The 11,763-nt window shown below is 42.2% G+C and overlaps 1 long non-coding RNA gene across 1 annotated transcript; it reads left to right on the top strand.

Moving 5' to 3' along the window:
• The first annotated feature begins 564 nt into the window (after positions 1 to 564).
• LOC142071845 (uncharacterized) lies at positions 565 to 11,399 on the top strand. Its single transcript, XR_012668043.1, has 3 exons — positions 565 to 4,431; positions 9,010 to 9,150; positions 9,992 to 11,399. It is a non-coding gene; the product is annotated as an uncharacterized LOC142071845 (long non-coding RNA).
• The last annotated feature ends 364 nt before the right edge of the window (positions 11,400 to 11,763 follow it).

Below are 11,763 nucleotides of genomic sequence, written 5' to 3'. Positions count from 1 at the left end.
GATATGCCATCATGTGCCAGCAATGCCCCTCTGCCATGTACATTGGCCAAACTGGACAGTCTCTACATAAGAATAAATTGACACAAATCAGATGTCAAGAGTTATTCAAAAACCAGTCAGAGAACACTTCAATCTCTCTGGTCACTCGATTACAGACCTAAAAGTGGCAATTTTTCAACAAAAAAACTTCAAAAACAGACTCCAACAAGAGACTGCTGAATTGGAATTAATTTGCAAACTGGACACCATTAACTTAGGCTTGAATAAAGACTGGGAGTGGATGTGTCATTACACAGAGTAAAACGATTTCCCCATGTTTGTTCTCTCTCCCCCTTCCCCCCCCCCGTTCCTCAGACGTTCTTGTCAACTGCTGGAAATGGCCCACCTTGATTATCACGACAAAAGGTTGTTTTTTTTCTCTCCTGCTGGTAATAGCTCACCTTACCTGATCACTCTCATTACAGTGTGTATGGTAACACGCATTGTTTCATGTTCTCTGTGTAGATAAAATCTCCCCACTGTATTTTCCACTGCATGCATCCGATGAAGTAAGCTGTAGCTCATGAAAGCCTATGCTCAAATAAATTTGTTAGTCTCTAAGGTGCCACAAGTCCTCCTTTTCTTTTAACATGGAAGAACAGTTTTTACCTATACTTCAGCCTATCCATTGAACAGAGTGACATTTTAATTGTGCTGTATCACTGAGTTACTGTATTTTATCCCAATTTCACAAAAAGGGTTTTACCAGGAAGTTAAAGTGGAGCACCATTCAGCACATATCACTTTTATGCGGCTGCATTACTTATTAAACAATTAATCATCCCTTAGAGTTCATTTTTTTCCCACTTTTTTCCTTTTTTTTTTTGTACTCGATATTCAATTAAAATTAGAGATAAATTTCAGGGTTGCTGCCAATGCTCTGGGGTTTGGCTAATGACTGAAACTTTGCGGTATGAAATGTCATTGACTTCAGAATCAATATGTCACTTAGATGATGTTGCTTTCTAGATCTTAATCTAGTCAGGCGGCAAGTCTCTCTCTTTGCTGATAGTGATTAAAATAGCTTTGGCTTCCCGGGGAAACCAAATCTGACCACCACCTGTGGCTCATGCACCGATCTGCAGCAGTTAAACTCTCTCTATCATTAAGGGACAGGGTTGGGTAGGAGAATAACGGGAAAGGTTAAATTAGGATTTAAACCGATTTGCCTTCCACAGCAAGGACAAAGAATGCACAGTGATTTATGAAGCAAATACAGAATAGACTGGAGACAGCTGGCTTCCTTTCTGAGTTACTGTGTGATACATTGTGAGTTACTGCAAGTCGTCACAGTTAGATTCCACACTGGAATTCAAGACAATGAAATCATGTAAAGCATCTCGGTTTAATCACCAACATTTCTGTTTTTCCTCCTGGACCCCTGAAACATTCTGGGATTTTACTTGGAATTTGAAATGGACCTAAACCAAATCTGAACACTGTGATACAGCATGGCCAGAAAGCAGCAGGAGAGTGATATAGGAGAGATAGTTAAGTCCCAGGATGAGGAGAAGCCTTATTCCCTGTAGAGGGAAGAAAGGTTTCTATAGATTAATTAAAAGCACCTGAAGCTAGTCACCTGATAAAAACCCCCTGCTTCAATCAGCCAGGGAAAGAAGTTGGAGCAGAGTGCAGTTTGGAGAAGTGCCATGGCTGGCTAGAAGACCAAGACCCTAGGTACAGAGACACCTGGCTTGTGCAGAGAGAGAGGGCAGGAAGCCCCACAAGCTGAAGAGCAGGAGAAGGAAGTAGCCCAGGGGAAGGAAGCACTAGTTCAAGTGGTTTACCACTATCCCTAGGGCCTCTGGGCTGGGACCCGGAGTAGAGGGCAGGCCCGGGTCCCTCCCTCAACACTGCCCTTCTCTGGGTTACTAGTGGGACAGTAAATACCCTAGTTCAGGGGCAGGAAACTGTGCCCTGAAACCCCCTCCTCCCCCAAGAAGAGGAAGCGCTGGACCCATCATAATCGTACCAGCAATTTGCCACAACACCCACAAACTTTGGGAAAGTTCAAGTCTAGATTTAAACTTTACGGCTTGGGCTTATCTCTAATTGGGAAAGTTTCTACACATCAGAGGGGATCCAGTTTTCCCCTTCCTCCCAAAACTGCAGGCAACCTGCAGTACAATACATGTCTATCAAATTTTCTGGTTAGTCTTCTCCTGGATGTAATGTACCCTCTAGGTTTCTGGGCTAATGTAGTTTGCAAGTCCACTTACTTGCCAGATCTCCCATTTATTAGGCTGGCTTCTTACAAAGTTGGTCAAACCTCCTGTGTTTTTAAAATATTGTTATTATGTGGCACTCCAGTAGACTGGTCTGGCTCTGTAATGCTAGCAAGCTGCAGGGAATTGTAAGATAGATTGCCTAGCCATACTCTTTCTAGACCCAAGCAGAACACGAATGTTAGCTGTGGTATCCTGCAGTATTTTTTCCTCCTCAACACTGGCTTTGTTTTTTAATGAACTCTCAATCCTGATTGCTTCTGCTGAATTAATGCTCTAGGCACTGTCTGCTCCTTTGTGTGAGCTACACACAATGTCAGGAAGTTTCACCTCCTGACCACCAGTTCCTGCCTGTTCTGTATCCTCATCTTGTGCTCCCTTGTTTATGTATGGCTTTCTTCCTGGCTCTCCAAGTGTCAGCTTCACACTATCTTCCTTCTAATACAGCTCAGCAGTAACCCAAGTAGCTGCAATAAATGCTTCATGCCCCAATGGGGTCTTCATGGCTGTACGCTATTTACAGTCCATTATAATGAAATAACTAAAAACAGGACAGGGAGTAATCTCTAAACAGTGCTGTCTTTTCTCCTTTTCTGCTTTGATTTGGAAGATTGATCAGATTGAGGCTAATATTCTTGTAAGTTGTAGTCCATGCAGATGTGATATCAGACATAATACATGTACCAACCATTGTTAAAGCTGGAGAAACATGCCAGGAGAAAACCAGGAGTGGGCTGAATGTCTGCTCAAAATTCAAACCCATTAAAGTCTTTGGGGATTCAAAAAAGTTTGGTAAAACTTAAAAGATTTGTTGTTTTTAGTCACAGCTCTGTACTTCCTCATTCTGACCAGAAGAGGAAGTGGAAGTACCATCAAAAGAGATGCCATTCCTGAAATACTTTCAAGGTGGTTTACATTGAAAGGTACTTGTGAGTCTCACTGGGGAGCTTGTTTCCATGGGATTCAAGACCAAACAGACTCAGGGCTTGTCTATACTTACAGACCTGAAGCTGAGCTGTTGTAGCACTTAGTGAAGATGCTACCTACGCCAAGGGGAGAGCAGGTACTTCACCTCCCCAAGAGGCGGTAGCTATGTTAATAGGAGAAGCCCTCCCATCGACACAACACTGTCTACACTGGGAGTTAGGTCAGTATAACTGCATAGCTCAGGGGTGTGGATTTTCCACACGCCAGAGTGATATAGTTATTCTGACATAAATTTGTAGTGTAGACCGGGCCTCAGCGAAGCTTTAGAGATAAATGTCTCAAATCTAGGTAACTTATCTCTTATCTGTTCCTCCAAATCTTTAATGACCTCCTACTTCATGGTCTAAATAATACATAGGTTCAATGTATAGGGCCTTATTTTTAAAGAGTCCTCTGTCAAACCAGTAATTTTGCATCTGCAATTTTGTGTCCAGCAAAATCAGTTATGAGTGGCAAAATGTGGATTAGATTAATTACAACAAGAGTGCTGCACATGTGATTTGAGGGCCCAGGCTGAGATTGTCAAAGAAGACCAAAGAGACAAGGTGAGTGAGGTAATATCTCTTATTGGACCAACTTCTGTTGGTAAGAGAGACAAGCTTACACAGAGCTCTTCTTCAGACCTCTCTAATATCCTGGGACCAACACGGCTACAACAACGTTGCCTAAAAAAAGACTAAAGGAGCCAGGTGCTTTGGAGAATCTATCTGTACGATTTATGAATTCTGGTTGACGTTCTGAAGTTGTTCTTATGAAAATTGTTGTATCATGGAATGCTTCCATGTCTATATGTATCCACCATTGCTGACAAACCTGTAATCATGGCTCTTCCAGACAAGATATAATGGAGAGTAGTTACCCTTAATGACTGTACTCTGACTAGTCAACAGGTGTGTAAGGAGTTGGCTGGCATTTGGAAGGAACCAGGTGCTGATGGTGGGATATATAAATTGTGAGAAGCAGAGAACCACCCAAGAAGCTTTGGACAGGAGGAGAAGAGAGGTGTATGCTTTTGTAGGCACTGAGAGGGTGTTTTATCTGTGGGTTCACCCAAGGTCAAAGCAATTGATGCAGACAGAGAGTGACTCCATGACTGAGAAGACAAGCCACGCGTTGCAACAGAAGAATCCTGGATGATCCTAGAGAACTCTGACAGCAGCCTGAAGAACACTCTGGAGTGGTGAGGAAATGAAGGAAAGGAAATGTGTGCAGTGTTTTTTTTAATATAGATCTATGAATTTCTCATGCGATTAAAGATTAATGGTGGTAGGATACTGTGCAAAGTGTCTGTGCTTTGTACGTGTTCTAGCAATGATTTGCCCTTGAAGAATTAACGTGTGGCCACGGAACACCCACATAGGTGAAGCTCTAGGAGAGGATGCATTTAAGCTATGGAGGAGTCTGAAGGGCCAGCACTAGTCCCAGGGTCTGAGCAGTTGGGCTGTGAGGTCTCAGCTCCCAGGAGGAGTGCTAGACAGAGGATCTAACCCTGAGAGTCTGCATAGGAATCCCAAACAAGAAGCAGTACCTGGACTTGGTTCAGACACAAGGGGCTTAAAGCACCTGTGGCCCAGTGAGGTGGAGCCCTTTACAGCAGGCTGAGTGGCCAAAAGGAGCACTCAACAAGATCTGTGACAAGTGCCCAACTCTCGTTGACTTGGATGCCTGACTCCCTTAGGGTCTTTTGAAAATCCCAGCCCCGATAAGGTCTAATGTCTGTCATTTCCAGATCTATTTAGAAAATGATCCTCCCCCATGGAAAACTTCAACAATAAAAAACATTTTGTTTTCATGAATCTTTTCACCAGAAAATTTTGAGTTGTCATTGAAGAAATGAAAACCAAATATTTTTGGTACCAAAAACTCAAATTTCAGCCAAAAACAATTAAAAATAATTTTGGTGGGGGTGTTCAGTGTTCTGAAAGTAAAACACTTTACATGAATATTTTAGGCTATTCTACAACCATAGTTTCTATCACAAAAGTTTTGATGGAAAATTTTCAACAAGCCCTAGCTATTTGCCCCACCAATGAGCGTGCAAAACTGCAGGCACAAAATTGGAGATCATTTAAAAAAAAAGCCCCATAATATGTCATAGCGGATGACACAGTGGGATGGAAGATTAGGAGATAGCCACTTCTTTTGAAATGCCTCGCATACAACAATGGAAACCTATTTCAAGTCAAACACTTTTACTGTAGTTGAAATGAATAGCTACTTACTCAGGGAAAAGAATAGTGCATTATTTATTCTCTAACATGGTGCCACTACCTATGCAATGAAAACCTCCAATCAAAATTGACAGGGGGAGCAGGACCTGTGGGATAGGCTCAACCAGAAGAGCATCAGATTCATTACAAAGGCAGACAGTAAGATACCACCTTCCCAGTGAGAAAAGCTGCTGAGAATCCCCTGCCTTTATTAATGGGGCCCATGAGTGAATCTGCAGCGGTGATGTATCATATTCATTTAGGGAAATGATATGCTGGGAAAATGCATTATTTTAAAAAGCAAGAGAGTGGATTAAAACAAGTCTGTGCCATAAGGAAGCTCAAATCTCTCATGATATATGCTGATTTTCGGGTGTTCCCCATTTACACGGCTGTTTAAGCAAGCACTTTAAATGGAAATGCACTTGACATTTCTGTGACTAGCTGTAATCAAACAGCATTAGAATTCAGCTGATCTCATGCAAGATGATTAAACAAATTTCTTGTTCATTCCTAATTCTTTTTAATGGGATTATGGAGGAAGAAGACATGTTCATGAAAATGATCCCCAGATGGAAAATGGTGTCTGAAAATGAGCTTGGAGGGGTATATATATATTTACAAATTGGAGTGTCTCTCTTTGAACAGCACCAAGCACACTGTCAGCACTCAATTAATTACCGTAACAAGGTGTGGCTAAATCCCAGTGCTTTACACTGAAAAAGTGCCTGCCTGTCATAGGTGTATGCTCTCTCCTGCTGTTTTTACATGGTGCACAGCAACTGGATTCTTGTGCATGCATATATATATAATGCAACTAGCTGTAATCTCTCTCTCTCTATATATATATATGCAAGAATCCAGTTGCTGTGCAACATGCAAAAACTGCAGGAGAGAACATGCACCTATTGACAGGCAGGCACTTTTTCCGTGTAAAGCGCTGGGATTTAGCCACATGCTGTTACGGTAATTAATTGAGTGCTGACAGTGTGCTTGGTGCTGTTCAAAGAGACACACTTCAATTTTTAAAAGAGCTTCACCCCAGCTTTTCATAGATGCTAAGGCCAGCTGGGACCATTATGATCACCTACTCTGCCCTCCTGCATATCCCCTGGAACTTCCCCCAAAATAATTCCTAGAGCATACCTTTGTAGAAAAACATCCAGTCTTGAATTTTCATTTTAGTAGATACAATATTTCATCCACAATTAACTGTACATGCAATCACAGTACACAGCATAAAGACCACAATACATCAGATTGCACAAAACTATCTGTCTTCAGGTTTTATACTCCTGCACATCCTCATGATATCTGAGAACCTTCCACAAGAACTCCACAAGCAATAGTAAAATCCCTAGTGAGCTTGTGGGAGTTTCTGCAGTGTCTTCTTGAATGGGTAAAAATCTTTGCTTGGGTAGGAGGGTGATCTTGTTTGTCTGGCTTTTTCGTTTGTCAGTTTTTTTGCTATGCTGGAGAGGCTTTGTTAAAGAGGAAAGTTTTGAAGTGCTCTCTAAAGACAGTCAGACTCTGGGTTCACCTAATCTCTTATGGGAATTCTTTCCACAGCCAGATCCCTTTAGCTGACTACACTCTGTCCACAGCTCTCAAGAGCTATACGCTGGGCTTTGTGATCTGCTTTGGCCCAGAGAAGTACAGACACCTTGGCAGCTCATAGATTGAAATTCAGTCTTCAGTGTAGCTGGGGCTTGGTCCATTAATTGCTTTAAAGATTAGGACCAAGGCCTTACATTGGGAACTGATGAGGATGGAAAGCCACTGAAGGGATTGACGCATAGGCTAGATGGGCTAACAACAGTCTAAGCCAGGCAGAAAGCATCGGCTGCATTTTATAACACTTATCACCCTGGTACATGAGCAGTGGATGAAACAAAGAGGCACAAAAGACGGAATAAAAGCTGTTTTCTTCTCTGGGTCCACCGGGGCTTCAATTTTTTATTTAAGAGCATTATTTCAGGGGAGGGTTTTATTGAAAAGGTGAGTGTTGCACCTTCATTAGACTTGGCCTCCTCCTGATCCCTGCTGATGCAGAGTTTCCCAGTTGGGTCTACTGCCAAAACTGCTCTCTCCCCAGAGCCTGATAGTGAGAACCTGGTTTGTTCAGCTGTATTGTCCCTATGGAACATAGCTGGCTTGGGAAGTGTCAAGGTTCCTTCCCCACTCTGAACTTTAGGGTATAGATGTGGGGACCTGCCTGAAAACCTCCTAAGCTTACTTTTACCAGCTTAGGTTAAAACTTCCCCAAGGTACAAACTATTTTACCCTTTGCCCCTGGACTTCCACTGCCACCACCAAACTTTATCTGGGTTCCTGAAAAAACGTGGTTTGGACACGTCTTTCCCCCCTGCCCCCAAATCCTCCCAACACTTGCACCCCACTTCCTGGGGAAGGTTTGGTAAAAATCCTCACCAATTTGCATAGGTGACCACAGACCCAAACCCTTGGCTCTTAGAACAATGAAAAAGCATTCAGTTTTCTTACAAGAAGGCTTTTAATAGAAGTAAAAAGGAATCACCTCTGTAAAATCAGGATGGTAGATACCTTACAGGGTAATTAGATTCAAAACATAGAGAATCCCTCTAGGCAAAACCTTAAGTTACAAAAAAGACACACAGACAGGAATATTCATTCTATTCAGCACAGCTATGTTCTCAGCCATTTAAAGAAATCATAATCTAACACATACCTAGCTAGATTACTTACTAAGTTCTAAGACTCCATTCCTGTTCTGTCCCCAGCAAAAGCATCACACAGACAGACACAGACCCTTTGTTTTTCTCCCTCCTCCCAGCTTTTGAAAGTATCTTGTCTCCTCATTGGTCATTTTGGTCAGGTGCCAGCGAGGTTACCTTTAGCTTCTTAACCCTTTACAGGTGAGAGGATTTTTCCTCTGGCCAGGAGGGATTTTAAAGGGGTTTACCCTTCCCTTTATATTTATGACAGGAAGTAACAGTGGTCTCTAAGGTAACTAGGTCCCAACCTATTAAACACCTTGTTGAACACCAACATTTTGAAATCTTCTGTGAGGCAAATGAGGAGCCAGTTCAGTTTGCAAAGCCTAGGTGTGATACAGCCACCGCTGTTGAAGTAGCTTTATTGACGTGAATAATGCAAGTCAAGGAATTCAGAGATAAGGCTGAAATCACGCTCCTCCCCAGATATTTCAACAAATCCTCTTTGTTCAAAGACCACCTCCAATAACTGGGCTGGATGATTCCAGGGAAGCCTGGAATTCCAACCCTAATTGTGAATTTCCTGGGTTCCAACAGTTGCCTCTGTTTCGTAATAACATAAGGTGTTTTTTCTGTGTTTAATTTCCTCTTTTCTGTTTTTTAAAGATAAAGGAGTATTTTATGGGAAACAATAAAATGTGTGTTATTCACCTCAGCCACCAGAACAGCTCCAGAAATGTTAGTCTGTTCTCTCAGGACAGATCTGTTATAGCAATTATAACATGCATTCCAGGAATGCTATACATTGAACAAACCTTCACTAATTCTCTCTCTCTCCCTCCCTCCCTCCCATAGGAACTGGCTTCTTGCAGGCACATCCTCACATCGGCACAAAGTCCCATGGAAGTCAGTGGAGCTTGGTTCAATCACAAGGGTCAGATCCGATTGCAGGAGTGGGGCCATACATATCTGATGGCATAATGACTCCCTTGTGAGGTAGGTACTTAATATCTTCTGATTACCCATCTATAAAATGGACAAACTGGAGGTGCAGAGAGTTCAAGTGACTAGCCTCAGCTCACACAGTGAGTCATCAGCAGAGCCAGGAACAGAACTTGTGATCTCGACTTCCATATTCCTGCTGTATCTACCAAACAACACTGCCACGCTCTGTGTATATACTTGCAGGACTGCACACAGTATGCTTTCTATTTAGCAAAGCTAGTCTGATGTATTCAGCTAGCCTGATGATGAGGGAGAAGACATGTTGATGAAAATGGTGTCTTAAAATGAAGTTGGATGGGAATGTCTGTGTGTGTGTATGTGTATACACACACAAGAATCCAGTTGCTGTGCTACATGTAAAAACTACAGGAGCCATCATGCTCAGTGGGTCATATTCTAGCCTCACATCCTGGCAACCTGAAGCTGAACAGATGCTTACTAGAGCTGAATGGAGGTCAATTAAGGTAGAAGGTGGCCCTGGGTGATTATTGATAAACATGCTATGTTCCCAAAGGGCTAGAGTGAGTCCATCAGGTAATTATATGGTTGGGCAATTTTTCAAATTCTTCCATTGGAGCTGGTCTGGGATGTGGTTAGACAATATGGTCTGTGTGATATTGAAAATAATATTGATAGAAAAAAGGTGCAGAATATGTTACAAATCTTGAGTAGTTTGATCTGTGGATGCGTGGGGAAGGAGAGGTTAAAGGGAGCTGTTAAGGTAAGTGATCAGGATTATGTATGAATGACTTGCCCAATTTACATTTTAAATCCAATCTACTTGGATTATTTGTATCTATACATTGATCAAGTTTCATTTCTTTTGTTGCAGGTGCCATGTATGTAAAAATCCCCATTTACGATTCTTTCTTTCTTTCTTTCTTTCTTTCTTTCAAAATCAGCTTAAGCCACATTTTCCAAATTGTGCAATTTAAAAACCAAAGAACCAACACCCCCTCCCTCCTATCCAGGCTTTCTAATGAAAGTGCTGACCTGACCTTTCTTGTTGGCATAAGCAGCTCTTCTATAACACTGACGAGAACTAAGAAGGTTAGCCTTTCTTTCCTCTGTATCTTACATACTTGCTGTGTTAAAAAAGAAGAAACTCTCCTTTGGGATCGACTTCCAACTTCCTCTTTATTTTATTTTTGGGCCTTTTTGTTCCCAAACTCTTTCTTAAAGAGGTTTTTGTCAGAAACAACAAACTCATCCACCCGATGGCAACCCAACAGTCATTTGGGCACCACAGAGCCATAGCAGGAGAAAAAGGGCTGAAGCCACATCTTTCCCTTTTTGGATTTGGACAATGGAGGTGGAAAGTCACCTGCTCCCTCTTCTGCTCCCTTGGCACTTCCAGACAGTAATGGGAAGAACATCATTTGGGCGGACTCTGCTGGACAACAGGGTATCTTCTCTTTATTTTTATTGTATGGGTTGGTCTTGCTCCTTGCCTTCTTGTGGGAGAGAGCCCCATTTGTTTCTAATTCATCCAATCCTGGCCAGGGCATCTGACAGTGCCCACAATTAAAGCATAATCTTCTATCACTTCAGCTAAAGGAGAAGCTCCATTAATAGGAGCAATAGTAGGCTGTCAGCCTCTTTGTGGACTGGCCACTAAAGGGGAATAGGACAAATTCAAGACTTTTTGGAAGTTCTTTAGTCAAATATAATTGATTAGGCTTAATACAGGACTGAGTGGGTAAAATTCTATGGCCACTGATGTACAGGAAGTCTGCCTAGAAGATGATCTGGTGGTTCCTTCTGGCTTTAAAATTTATGAATCGCATTCAGCCAGACAGCACCATACATAAAATGAATAATTACATGATCTCCTTGATGCAATCACTGTCCTTCCTCAGCGCCTTCCCTTCTCTGCTGTTTCCTTCCCTGTCTAATGGCGTCACATTAAACATGTGGCTGTAAGGTCTTCCAGGAAGTGGCTGTTTGATTTGTACAATGCCTAGTACACTTTTGGGCACTGTAAAATTAACAATAATAGTAGTGATATAGAGGAAAATGCCACCTTTCTGGCTTTCTCGGTCCAGGGAGCTGACTATTTCAGACCACGCACTGGGGAAAAGAGAGGGAGGCAAATGTACCAGAGTTCAAAATACCTGTTGCACACCTGTAACTGTATGGACAACTTGGCAAAGGCATATAAATCTGAAGGATCAATGGCCAGCTATGTTGTGCTCCTTTATATGGTGTAATGGTCAGTAAAATAAATGATTGCTCCTGTATTGAAATTTCTCAGAAGCGTAAGGTCATTGTGGATGATAAAACACATCCAGTAATCTGAGGGGACTTGATAGCTCAGGGGGTTTGGGCCAGATTCTCACCTGGTATATGTCAGTCTAGCGCCAATGAGTTGTAATAATTTACACCAGCTGAGGATCTGACCCTCTACATGTGTAGCCTTTTACCTTTTGGTCTCTGGTTCAGACCCTGCCCATATTGGTAGTATCTTTCAGTCACTATCAGACAGCTATTTAATGTGTTGCATGGAATGAACTGGACTCCATTGGGCATTGGTTCGCTGTCTTAACTGAGAGGTCAAGGACTGAAGGGGCACGGAGACTGAACTAGAAAGTTTGCTCCTCTAGA

This window comes from Caretta caretta, chromosome 4, assembly GCF_965140235.1.
Source record: "Caretta caretta isolate rCarCar2 chromosome 4, rCarCar1.hap1, whole genome shotgun sequence".
In the NCBI taxonomy this organism is placed as follows: Eukaryota; Metazoa; Chordata; order Testudines; family Cheloniidae; genus Caretta; species Caretta caretta.
The sequence above is the reverse complement of the archived record's forward strand: the minus strand, read 5'-3'. Positions and strand labels throughout refer to the sequence as shown.